Source organism: Mesocricetus auratus, unplaced genomic scaffold (genome assembly GCF_017639785.1).
Source record: "Mesocricetus auratus isolate SY011 unplaced genomic scaffold, BCM_Maur_2.0 Super-Scaffold_100676, whole genome shotgun sequence".
In the NCBI taxonomy this organism is placed as follows: Eukaryota; Metazoa; Chordata; class Mammalia; order Rodentia; family Cricetidae; genus Mesocricetus; species Mesocricetus auratus.
Window position 1 is genome coordinate 185773827 of NW_024429266.1, and position 12819 is coordinate 185786645.

Below are 12819 nucleotides of genomic sequence, written 5' to 3' on the forward strand. Positions count from 1 at the left end.
TAAGAAAACGTGGGAAAGCTGAGTGTTCCTTCTATATAGAGGCTACTATGGGTGGGTGCCAGATTCTGGGCGAAGAACAGTTAGGTTCATTGCTATGTGCATTTGTTCAATATGTATTGAGAGATGGAATCAAGACACAGAACAAACAAGAATAAATACAGTTACTTACAGCAGCATGAATACAGTAAAGGTGACAGATACTTTGATTGCGTGTCTTTATATGATTTCATGAGAGCTGTTTTTCCCCCTGTCTGTAGTGATAGACAGCAAACGAGAAGACAAAATGAGGGCAATGATTTTGGTGGTTTGGACGATGGTAGAGATGATGACAGTAGTTGTGATGATGGTGGTGGTGATGACAGTGATGATAGTGGTAGTGATTGTGACAGTAATAAATAAATATACTGATGATGATGGTGGTGGCAATAATAGTGATGAGGATGTTGACAGGGATGGTAGTTCCGATGGTGGTGGAGACAGTGATATGGATGGAGATGGTGGTGCTGATGGTGGTGATGGTGATGATGATGGTGATTATGATAATGATGATGGTGGTAATGGCTTGAAAAGGGAAAGATACTCTGATACAATCTGCAAAGGGCAGCATAGGGGTTTACTCTTGGTGTAATAACAGTATGAGTTCTTCTGAATTGCCTTCCTGCCTGTGATCAGCCTGCTGTCTCTCCTACACAACTGAACTCTGTCTCCTAATGTATCTAGTTTTGATTTTGTTCCCATCCTCCTTATTTATGCACATCTTGGGGTGATGTGCAACTCCCTTGTCCCCAACTTGGATGGAATTTTCTGTTACACCAAGGATCTTTGAGCGCCCTTTACCCTAAAACATTCTTTCTATTTCCATCCAATAAAATCAGACAAGTCATGATACAAAACAGACATAGAGAAAGTTAGTGCAATGTGACTCCACAGGACCAAAGCTCAGGGGCCTCACAACGACTAAGTAGTGTGTCATCTATGGCTTACTGTGTGACCTTGGGGCCAGCCACTTGCCCTCTCTGTGTCTCAGTCTCCTGTGGTGGGATCATAATATCTACCGCCCAGCAGAGCTGGGAGCATTGAATGAATGATTATCTCGAACGCCCTCTGAGCTTCTGGGACAAAGGTGCTATGTAAATGCTCAGTACCCTTCTTCGTCTTGTTCTCATTAGTATTATTCAAACCCAGATGGCATTATTATTGTTGTTGATTGACAGCCCTGCATAGCCCCATTCACGGGTGTCAGAGAGCCAGGCGGTAGTTAACACAAGCAAAAACCATGTTTAAAACAAAGCCCAAGGAACACTCCAATAGTCTGTGCCTTGGGTTGCTATTAAAGCCACAGCAGCTGCGGTGGCAACACGGAGGGACAGGGCAAAGGAAACGCATCCCAGAGCACAAAGAGGGGAAAGTGGGTCTTGACACTGATCATATAATCGTGCTGGGCTTTTATAGACGCTGGGAGGCCTCAAACAGAATAAATGCTTGAACTTGATCCACGGTTTACAGGCAGCGGCTGTGAAGGTCTTTGTTGCTGTCGCTGCCATGTTAATGACCCAGCTTGGGGCTCTGCCGCCACCGCCGGCCGCTTCTTCCAAAGAAAACAAATCAAAATGAGAACTCCATGTCCAGCAATGAGTTTTTCATTATATAAAAATAAATATAACTCTTTTGTAGTTGGGCAGCCACCCCACCATAGTGGAGGCCGGTGAAGGCATCGCAGTGTCTGTAACACTTTGAACCCCACTAACCAGTTCATCCAAAGAGAGGTCTTGTCTTTTCTAATTGAAACAAACAGATAGAGATCCATGGTGGTGCTTTCCAGCTCTGAGGATGGTGTCTGTTCTGAGAGTGCCTAGAGGCAGCAGCTGCAGAGGGAGGATGGGGCATTGACCGGCTTCTTTGCCCCGTCCCCTGTCTACACGGGTAAGACTCTCCCCAGGGCACATGCTGACCACACAGAAGCATCAGTATGTACCACTAGAGGATTTGAGTGCTATGGGCACTCAAAGACATGCAACCCACAGCCTGCAGTTTTCTTCCTTTGTTTATTTGTTGCTGGCACAGGGTCTCATGTAGCCCAGGATGACCTTGCATGTGATGTAGGCCAAAGATGACCTTGAACTCTTGACCCTTCTATTTCCTTCTTCTAAATGCTGGGAGTACAGCTGGTGCTGGGGTTAGAAACCAGGGCTTCATGGGAAGCAAGCACTGTCCCACCTAACCCCTGCCTAAGGTTAACACTGATGGCCCATAAGTATCTGGGCCACCTTCAAAGCGTGTGAGACTTTGGGGCCACTGGGAAGCTGAAAGGTAGATGCTGTGCACTTTTACTAGGGCATATGGACAAGCGGGTAAATAGCATTCATCCCTAGGATATGACACATGTACATGGGAAGGTGGGAGGCTCTATAAATCTGGTGAGGCAGACGTAGAGAAGGAAGTGGGGGCAATGGGGCAAGAAAGATATCGTGGAAACAGGACCCTGTTGGGGAGGGCTTAGGGATGCAGTAGGGGGAGTGAAAGGAAGTGAGACATCTGAGGTCCAGGAAGCTTGGCAAATGGAGTCCAGGGAGGCAGATGGGTCCTTAGAGATCTGGCTGTAGTGTCTATGCCTCTCTCTACCTACTCCCCATTTCCTTTAGATACAACGTCAGGTACCATGAAGTGGAAGGCACCGATTCTAGCAAAAGTGAGCATTTCTTTGACCCAAATTTTATCATGCTTTTCATTTGTATCCAATTCTTTTCCCTCACTGGACCCTTCCTGGTGGCCTTTTGATTGATAGCAGGAGGGCACCCACCCATCCATCCACCCACCCATCAATTCATCCATCTAGACATCTATTCATCTACCCATTCAACTATCCACTCACTCAACCACCTGCCCATCTACTCATCCCCAACCCCATCCATCTGTCCGTCCGTCCATCCATCCATCTGTCCTTCCTTCCTTTCAATCAACTCCATGGATTTCCTTTCCACAGTCCTTCCAGAAACTGTTCAAGGCATACCAGATGCTAATTAGCACAGTCTCTCTTCCAGAGCTGTTTTTTTTTTCTTGGGTTGGGAATGACACCATGGTGCTCACAGAGTGTTACTACAGAAGCAAGCCCAAGTCATTCTGGGCAGCTTCAGTGTGAGAGAGGTGAGGTAGAAGTTGCAGGCTGGGACCAGAAGCAAGCTTGGCAGTCAGTCAGTCACTGGGGATGTAAACAGAGAGTTTGGTTTAAAGTAAGGGGTGCAGGAAGTAAGAGGCAAGTGGGGTGCTTGCATATTAGTCTAAACATGGTAGCAGCGGCAGTAGAAGCTGGAAGGACCTTGATGAGAATATCAGTGAAAATACACAATGTGTTAGCTACTTCTCTTGTGGCAGTGACAAAATACTCAACTGAAGCAACGGAAGGGAGGCAGGCTTGCCTTGGCTCACGGTTTCAGATGACAATGTTCATCTTGTCAGGAAAGGAGGAGGCAGGGTCAGTTCCATCCGCAGCAGTGGGAGTTGCAGCATAGCAAGCCCTCATCTTGGGGGAAGATGTAAGAATATGAGGCTCTCCCATGCTACAGAGTAAGACAACGTTTCAAGCAAGCAAGCGAGTATGTGTGGAGTATGTGTGGCCTTGTTGGAGGAAATGTGTCACTGTGAAGGTGGCCTTTAGGGGCTCATATATGCTCAAGCTGTGCTCAGTGTCTCAGACCATTTCCTGTTGTCTCAAGGATGCAGATGTAGCTCCTCCTCCATTCTCAGCTCCTTCTATAGCACCATGTCTGCCTGCATGCTACCGTGTCTGCCAGTATGATAATGGATTACACCTCCAAAACTGCAAGCCACTCAATTAAATGTCTTTCTTTGTAAGACAGCAGTAGAAACCCTAACTAAACCAGTGGTTATTATTTTGTTCTCTTTTTCAAACACATATGGTTGCTTAGCATTAAAGATGAAATGCTAAGCCCGAAAGTCCCACATATTTTTTCTAAGAGCCCAGGCTTTCTTTCCTCTTTCTCTCACTCCTTTACTCTGGGTGTGCCCATTCTCTCCAGCTCAGTGGGGCAGGTGACCAGCCCTGGAGGAAAGACAACTTGCTGATGTCAGTGTTATGTAGAGTACGTTTTATGTAAAATATAGAAGTTGGAATTCCACATGCTAGGTGGCTTTAAGTTAAATTCTAATTAATCCCCAGGGACTTACCATGAATTAAAGTATGTTTCTTGGAAGTAGAACATTGATTGGGATAAGCTATTAATAATTATCTGTTAAATGTGGAAATGTGAAATAAAGCTGTGAACTTTCATTAGGCATGGGCAATAATAGCAATGTGGAGAATTTTAAGTCTGGATTTGCTAAATCATCAGAGAGGGAGAAAGAATCTCACATGAGTTAAGTCCAGGTTTTCAGAGAGGTGAGCTCCTTGAAGCAAGGGGTAAAGTTCATGTGTAAGGGAAAGGATGACACATTGGCCTTGTCTCCTGCCCATGCTTCCAGCATGGAAGCTTTGCCTGGTACATCCCTTGCTTTGGACAGGACATCCTCTCCCAGCAAGACCACTGAGCCAGATGGATGCTGTAGGGGGATTGCTGACCAGGGCATTCTGGGAAAGGACCCCGTGGAAGGGGTACAGACAGGTGCCAGAAGGAGGCTATAGTTTGGGGGTTTCTGCTCCCAGAAGATGCACAGATTGGAGATGGAACTAAGATTTTTCTAGAACAAAAATCCTACTCAGTTGACTTTGGCCTTCACCACGACTGTCTATTGAGCTGGAGGAAAAGAAAGCTTGGGCCACTCTCCAAGGATAAAAAATCCTTCTATTTGTTCCAGGTCACTGTGCCTTCTTTTGCATCTTTTGCTATGGAATAATAAGTAGCCTGAAGGATTCTGAATCAGTTGGACAAGTGAGCAAACATTGCTGCTTGCACAAACTACCACTAGGTACCATTTTCCTTGAAAACTGACATCCTCTGTCAAAAATGGACTAAAAAGTACCCCTCATCCTGAGATCCAAATCTAAAGGATAGACACATCTGGGATTTCATAAGTATCAAAACTATTAAATACACTGGAACTTGAAGCAACTGAGTGTTTTCCCTCATATTTTCAACTTTTCTGAAAAGAAGAGAAGGGAACTGGTGCTGACACCTCCGTCTGTTCTGTAGAGCAAACAGCAGCATGAGATTGAGGAAGGAAATGCAACTTGTTCTTGCTCCTCAACAGTTGCAAACACTGCACTTCTACAAAGGGTGTCTTCGGATATCTCATCTGGTGCTGTGCTGGTAATTTGCTGTCTAGATGGTAAGAAAAGCTTCACCAGGAAGAACCATGTCCACTGAGGTATCCACTTAGGTGCAGTGGGGAAGTCCAGAACATTAGCAGAAACCTAGATAGTGATTGTTGCTGTGGAGACCACAACATAACAATAAAGCATGTTTTTTTCTATTTCCCTTGTATTTCTGTATTTTCATTCATTCATTCATTCACTCAGTACGTGACACCTTGTGCCAGGTCCTTTACTGACCTCCAGTCATGTGGATATGGCTTGAATGGCATTTGACTTCAAGAAATTCTCAGTCAAGCTGGGGAGATGTTAAGAACTAAAACTTAAAGCTTGATGACATAAACACTAGAATAAAACTAACATAGCAGACTAGGAAAAGTTCTACATGGTAGTATTTAGTAGTACGGTCTTGCCCTCAGAAGAACCAAACAAGTTTGCATCCCAGCTGAAGTGACTTTTGGTGAAGGGCTTAAAGATAAAAGGAACAGTAGGAGAGCTGTCTGGCAGAGGAAACAGCATTACAAACAGAGTCATCCCCGAGCATCCAACCATGGGGTGGGTGCTAGGAACATCTGCAGATACCAAGACCTGTGGATACGCAAGTTCCTTCCGTAAAACAGTGTTTTCAACCCCTCAAATACTTTAACTCATCACTACATCGTGTATGGTACAATGTGAATACTGTTGGAAATAATTGTCAGCTGCTTTGCTCAGGAAATCAAAACAAGAACACTATGTGGGGCCTGGAGTCATGGCTCACAGGTAAGAGCACTTGTTACTTTTTCAGGGGATCTGGGTTCAATTCCCAGCACCCATTTGGCAGTTCACAACTATCTCTAACTCCAGTTCCAGGGGATCCAATGCCCTCTTCTGACCTTGGTGGGCACCTGTACACATGTGGTGCATGTACGTACACACAGGCAAAAACATCCATACACAAATACTAAAATTGAAGAAAAAATTTAAAAGTTTGTGTACTTGTTCAGCACAAGCACAATTCAGAAATATGTTCTCAGGCTGCTGGTAGAAGGGGACAGACAGACAGACAATACTCAAATACCAAGCACTGATCAGGCCTCTGCTAGAATCATTTCTACCAGTGTCCTCTGGCCAAAAGAAGTCTCACAGACAAGAGCAGATGAAGGGAGGGAGAAATAGACACCACTGTTTTGATAGGAAGCATATGACAGTCACATTGCAAAGGATGCACAAGTAGAAATTGGCATGCGTGATGGGGGGGAAGTGTATATGTGTATATGTTTCTTTTATTGGTTGATAAATAAAGCACTGTTGGCCAATAGGAAAGCAAGATAGGTGGGACTAGTAGTTGAGGAGGATTCTGGAAATTGTAGTAAAGAGAATCGCCATGTGATCCTGGGAGGAGAGGATGCGTCAGGATGGTGTCCTCAGAAAGATAAGTCCCTATAAAAGTATATATTAGTAATTATGGGTTAATAATTAAATCAGAGCTAGCCATTAAGAAACCATAGCAAATGGCCAACAGCTTCATAATTAATATAGCCACCTGCGTGTCCATTTGGGACTGATGTTGCTCTGGGACCAGGCTGGCTGGAAGAGTACACGGTGCATATGAGCATCTGTGGTAAACCACATGAGGGCCAGGAAGAGTCCCTGCTAACAATCGAGACCAGGATCCTCTAACCCAGTGAGCAGGACCCAACCATGCATCTGGCCAGAACTGCCCACTAGGGAAGTGTGAAGCCAAAGGTTTAAGATCAAGAACGAGAAAGAATTCCATTTCCCAAATATTAATGTTGAGCAGCAACATTATTTTTTTGACAAAATGTAATTTAGATGAAAGGACAGAGAAAAAGAGAAACACCAGGTAATAAAAAATGAATCCTTCAAGTTCATGCAGCAATCATAATATTGCATGTGCATAACCACATACTTTTAATGATACACAAAATTTGATGATTTTATACAAAATATATTCTTGACATTTCTCTATCAGAAAATATGGACCAAGCAATCTATAATATTTGAAAAAAGTATCATAATTTAGTCATTAGATTTATGCAAACTCCTCCATGCAGAACATAAAGATCATAGAATTTTCACATCAAGACATTCATAATATTGGTCATATCATGAAAAAGTTATTTTCAAATAATTCATATCATACATATTTTGATCATTTTACAATTACCTAGACATTGATAAACAAAATGGAGCATTTCAAAAACAAGTGAAATAAAATATGAAATAAAATATGAATAAAATATGTCTTCAAAAATAGAAATAGATTCATAGTTAACATTTGGATTCAAGTGGAAACCATAATGGGAAGTCTAAAATAATCTAAGGTGAGTGGAATGAAAGTCACATAAAAACATGCAATGCCATTAACGTACATTAACAGATATAATTAGAACGTAAATGAAAGACAAAAGTTATCAGTTTGCAGTGAACTGAAGAAGCAAGGTAAACTGAGTGTTGTGGCATACACCCGCAGAGGCACAAGGTCGCAAGCCTTAGCCACACCCCTCATCCTTGAGACTTTAGTGAGTGCTTTTTCTTCATGTCTGGAGGAAAGCATGCATTTCTTAAGGTGGTGGGACAGCTAGACCGTGGCCCCCTCTTTCAAGTGGTTCCTCTGAGTATCTCAAATATGAAAGGTAAGTGTCCACCTTGTGCCATCTATTGGATTTTAGCCGATTATCATCCTTGCAACCTAGTCTCATCTCACTAGATACAAAAAGCACACTAGTTTAATAAAGAACATTTATAAAATAAATTGCAAATACTTTTAGTGCCCAATACCTGTGATTAGGTCCCACTGGACTCATGCTGTGGATGGTCTGAAATGAACATTTATTTATACCTAAGCAAAGAAGAAGCAGAGTTTTTTTCTTTGGATAGTATGCTTGAAGTTTTAGCTAATACAGTAAGACATGGAAATAAATAATAGGTTGAGAATTTTAAAGTGAAAGGAAAACTACCCCTATTTACAGGTGACATGGACTTCACACATTATTGGCATTAATGAATGATCACTAATCTTATTTCTAAACCAACAACAAAATCAATAGTTCGTCTCATCTCCAAAAAGGACAATTACAAATATAAAGTAAAAGTGTCTTGATTATAAAAATGCATATGTCTATATAAGTTGATGACATAGTTTTCGAAGGAAATGAAAAATATCTGACATGCTAATTAGAATAGTTTTACAAGTAAGTTAGTCAACAAGAAATGTTAGGTCTATGAATAGAGCATTTTCTTGGCGTTCATGAGGTCCTGAGTTCCATCTCAATCAATGCATGATTGATCAATCCATCAAGCAATCAATCACTGGTGTATCACAACCTGATGCCTCAGCAAGTAAACACACTGGCCACCAAGCCTGATGACCTGAATTCAAATTCTGGAAGCCACATGGCGAAAGGAGAGCAGTGACTGCCCAAGTTGTCCCCCAATCTCTAAATACATGCGCATATACTCACACAACAAGTAAATGGGAAATGTAAACAACTTATTTTACACAGCAGGAAGTCTAATCTAACTTGGGTGGGTCCAGGATTGCTTCTGCTGCTTCATCCCGTACTTCATTTCTTCCCAGGATTTGGTAATGGCCACTAATCTCTTGTCTCTTGTCCCCAGTTCCCATTCAACTGGGCTAAGAGTCACTGTGGGAGGGATGGAGAAGTCAGGAAGAATTTAAAACAGGAGGCTGGCAGGATCAGATCTGCCTTTTATACAGATTGTTGGACGACAAGAGGATAGGATACAAAAGCAAAACAACAGATAATCCTACCCTCAAGGGCTTGAAAACCTACCTGAATGGATTCTGAATACACCCAGTAAAAAGGACAAAGATTCTATGCTTGTTGGCTCATGATGGATAGCCTGGGAACTCAGAGAGGGAGGAGCAGTGGCCATCATGGAAAGTGCTAGAACGAAGGAGTTGGGGGGTACATTTAGCCACTTTACTCAGCACTTTGGAGCTCAAATTCAAATTTACAATTAAACTTGTGTGTGTGCGCGTGTGTGTGTGTGTGTGTGCATGTGTGTGTGTGTGTGTGCACGCGCACGTACATGTTATAGCATGTGTGGAGATTAGAGAATGGAGTTTCAGAATTGGTTCTGTCTTCACACTTTCTTGAGACAGACTCTCTCTTGTTCCCACTGTGCTGTGTACTCCTGACTGACTGACCTTGGAGGTGTCAGGTGATTCTGTCTCCCAGCTCACTGCAGCAGCTCTGGGATTACTGATACACACCATCGTACCCAACATTTTATGTGGGTTCCCGTGATCAAACTCAGGTAGTCCAGGTTTCACAGCAGGAGATTTTACCTGGTGAATTCTCATGGACCTCAAATTGCACACCAATAAAAGTGGACAATATCCGTTCCTATCTCCCAAAGCTATTACAAGAATTAAATGATATTCAAAACCGGAAACACTAGTCATAAAACTGGGGAACCAGTATTGGACCGAACCAAGCCCTCTGAATGTGGGTGTCAGCTAGGAGGCCAGGGCAGTCTATGGGACCTCTAACAGTGGAGCCACTGTTTATCCTTAGAGCACAAATCGACTTTGTGAACCCATTCCCTAAGGAAGTATACTACTGCAGCCCAGATACGGGAAGGAAGGTCTAGGCCCTCCCCCAAATGATGTGACAGACTTTGATGGTCCTCCATGGAGGGCCTCAGTATCCATGGGAGTGGGTAGAGGTGGGTTGGGGGGGTCGGTGGGGAATATGGGAGGAAGGGAGGGCAAGGGAATTGGGGAGAGGATTGATATGTAAAATAAGAGTACTTCTAAAATAAAAAAAGAAGAAAGCAAAAAAAAAAATGATGTTCAAAGCAAACAAACCCCCAAAATCTAGTTGAATGTGGTGGTGCATGACTTTAATCCCAGCACTCAGGAGGTAGGCAGAGGCCAGTATGGTCTATAAAGTAAGTTCCAGGACTGCCAAGGCTACACAAAGAAAACCTGTCTCAAACAACAACAGCAACAAAAAGAATTAAACAATGTCTTGTATCTGTGAGTTATAATGCTTGCTTGCACCAACAGCAAATCAATGACATCGGCACCTTGACTACTTGCAAGTGACACATTTTTCATGACCTCTTTTTGACTCAGAAAGAAGCACTGAGTCTTGCAGTTTGGAGGAATATAGGTATTTCTTCACACTTTCTTGATCCAGGCAGCTGTCTTTTCTCCAATTGTCCACTTTCCAGGATTGCATCATTCCTCCCTCATAAGGCTGGCTCAGTCTGTGGGTGGGCTGCAGGAATTTGTCATCCATGGGGATGAATCAGACTCCCTCCATCCACCTCTCTGCTCTTAGTATGACCTGCCGGAGCCACACAAAATGAATTCACTCCTTTTCCCATTTGATGGCATTATGGAAGTTGATGAACAGCTGTCAGGGCTCCTCTCTGGAACCACCCCTCTTGTGACATAATTTCTGGGGCAATTCACTAACCCAGTATTCTTCTTGGGTTGCCCACTACTTTGTCAGTATCCTCTTTAAAATCAGGGTGCCACCTTACCACCACCACCTCTAAAGAGAGGAAGTGTAAATACTCAAGGTAGAGGCACTTGAAACCAAGTATGTTCATACCACAGGGTAACACATATCAAAACCTTGCTTTCAAAGACTATATAATGACATGGGGAAAATATTCACTATCTAATGATTCATTGATTTGTTCACTTATTTATTTTACAATGCTCTCTGAGCCATACCCCCAGTCCTAGTGTCAGTTTTATTAATGAAGAATATAAGTGCACAAATCTCATTTTGAATGGTTCTCTCCATGTAGCTCCTTGAGGCATGCAAAAGGAAGGAAGGAAGGAAGGATGGAGGGAGGGAGAAAGAGAGAGAGAGAGAGAGAGAGAGAGAGAGAGAGAGAGAGAGAGAGAGAGAGAGAGAGAGAGAGAGAGAGATACTTCAGGGATATATACCAAGATGGCAACAATTGTCTATGAGGTGAATGTAAAGTAATTTTTTTCTTCTTTCTACCACTCTGCCGTTTGTGATGACTGTATTTTTCTTTCCTGACTAAAACAATTACAAAGTTGGCAGTGCAGGAAGCCTGGTACCCCATAATAAGCCATGATGCTCAGATGCTGACGAGGCCAACAATAGCCTCGGTCTCACCGCCCTTGCTCTGAACAAATTCCTCTCAAACATCAAGGTTTGCTCATTTCTGTTTGTTTGTTTGTTCATTTGTCTTGTATCTGTACCAAGAATTGTTCCTTTGGTCACGCTGAGCTTTTCTTAGCTAACATTCTTAAGACTTTTTCATGTTGTCTTGCCTCAGTGCCTCAAAGAACTGAGCTTTTTCAAGCTTTTCTTTTTTAGCTGAAATAAAGAACCTTTGTTTCCTTCCCATTCCTTCCTGCTGTGTTTCTTTTGGCTTCTTGTTGGTGGAAGCCCATCCCGCCTCTACCACACGGCGGCATGTTAGTTACTCTTCTTGCTTTGTGTCAGTCCACATGTACAAGCTGGCACACTGTGTCACTGGACCCAAACAAGGGCTGGTGGCATCCTGTTCAGTCCCCTGAGTTAGTACAACTTTGTCTGTTGCCTTCCTTGGTACCGTGGTTTGTTCAACGAGGCCTTCAACCAGTAGGTCTCTCAGTCTCTAGCTACCCAGCTTATAACATGTTTTGTTCACAGCCTTGCTGAGAGAATCGCTAGAAACAGTCCTGTGAGTTTTGGATATCTTCCAAAAGAGAAAAGTATGAGGTGACAATAGCATAGTGTGGTTTGTCTACACAGCTTGCCCTGGCTGCTTGAGATCACCGCTTCCTTTTCTAGGTGATTACAATCTCTCTTTAATAATACAGGTTAGAGTTTGCTGTGGATCAAAGCTGAGCTCGTTAGTGCAGCGTTTCCCTAACCTACACATTCCTCACTTTTGACAACTTGGACAGTTAGTTGCCCATCTCTAATCCTTTGGCACGAATACCAAGACTCCTGCAAAATTCCTGATAGCAACTCCATGATTAGATCTGCAAGTTCTTTCCATCCCCAGGGATCTATCCTAAACCCAAGGTGGGTGTTCACTTTCCGTAAAGCTTCACACCCAGGGCTACAATTTCCTTTTCACATGCTTACACTACCTGTTCCCCTTTGAAGATTCTTCTTGGAGACAGAGATGATGGACACTAAGTAGGACTTGGGTAACTCTGCTGCCTGCCTGTCTGCCTGTCTGTCTGTCATCTGCTAACATTACACCATCTGCTCCCAGCACTGGCCCTAACTCTTCCCTTTTCTTCCTGTTCCCAACACACTTGCACAAAGCAGCCTTTTCTGTTTCTGAGAAGTTTCTGCAGGTCTCAGGCTTGTTTGGAGCCCCAGCCTTGCAATGTTATAGGCCTGGGACACTGCCTCCCCTTCTCCTATAGTTATGTTCCCCTCATTCCCCTTTGAAAGCCCGAGACTGCAAGCTGGAAGGTTTCTCTGCCGGCTCAGGATCCTCCCTCTGCTTTCACCAGTCAGCACCACTGCTGAGTATACTGCCAGAATTTAATTTTGGAAACGTAGTTGCTTTGATGTGGCCCCCATGCTCCT

At 43.4% G+C, this 12819-nt stretch overlaps 1 pseudogene; it reads left to right on the forward strand.

Annotated features, from left to right (window-relative positions):
- Positions 1–313: 313 nt before the first annotated feature.
- The window catches only part of LOC101843360, a 30637-nt pseudogene continuing 18131 nt past the window's right edge, over positions 314–12819 (forward strand).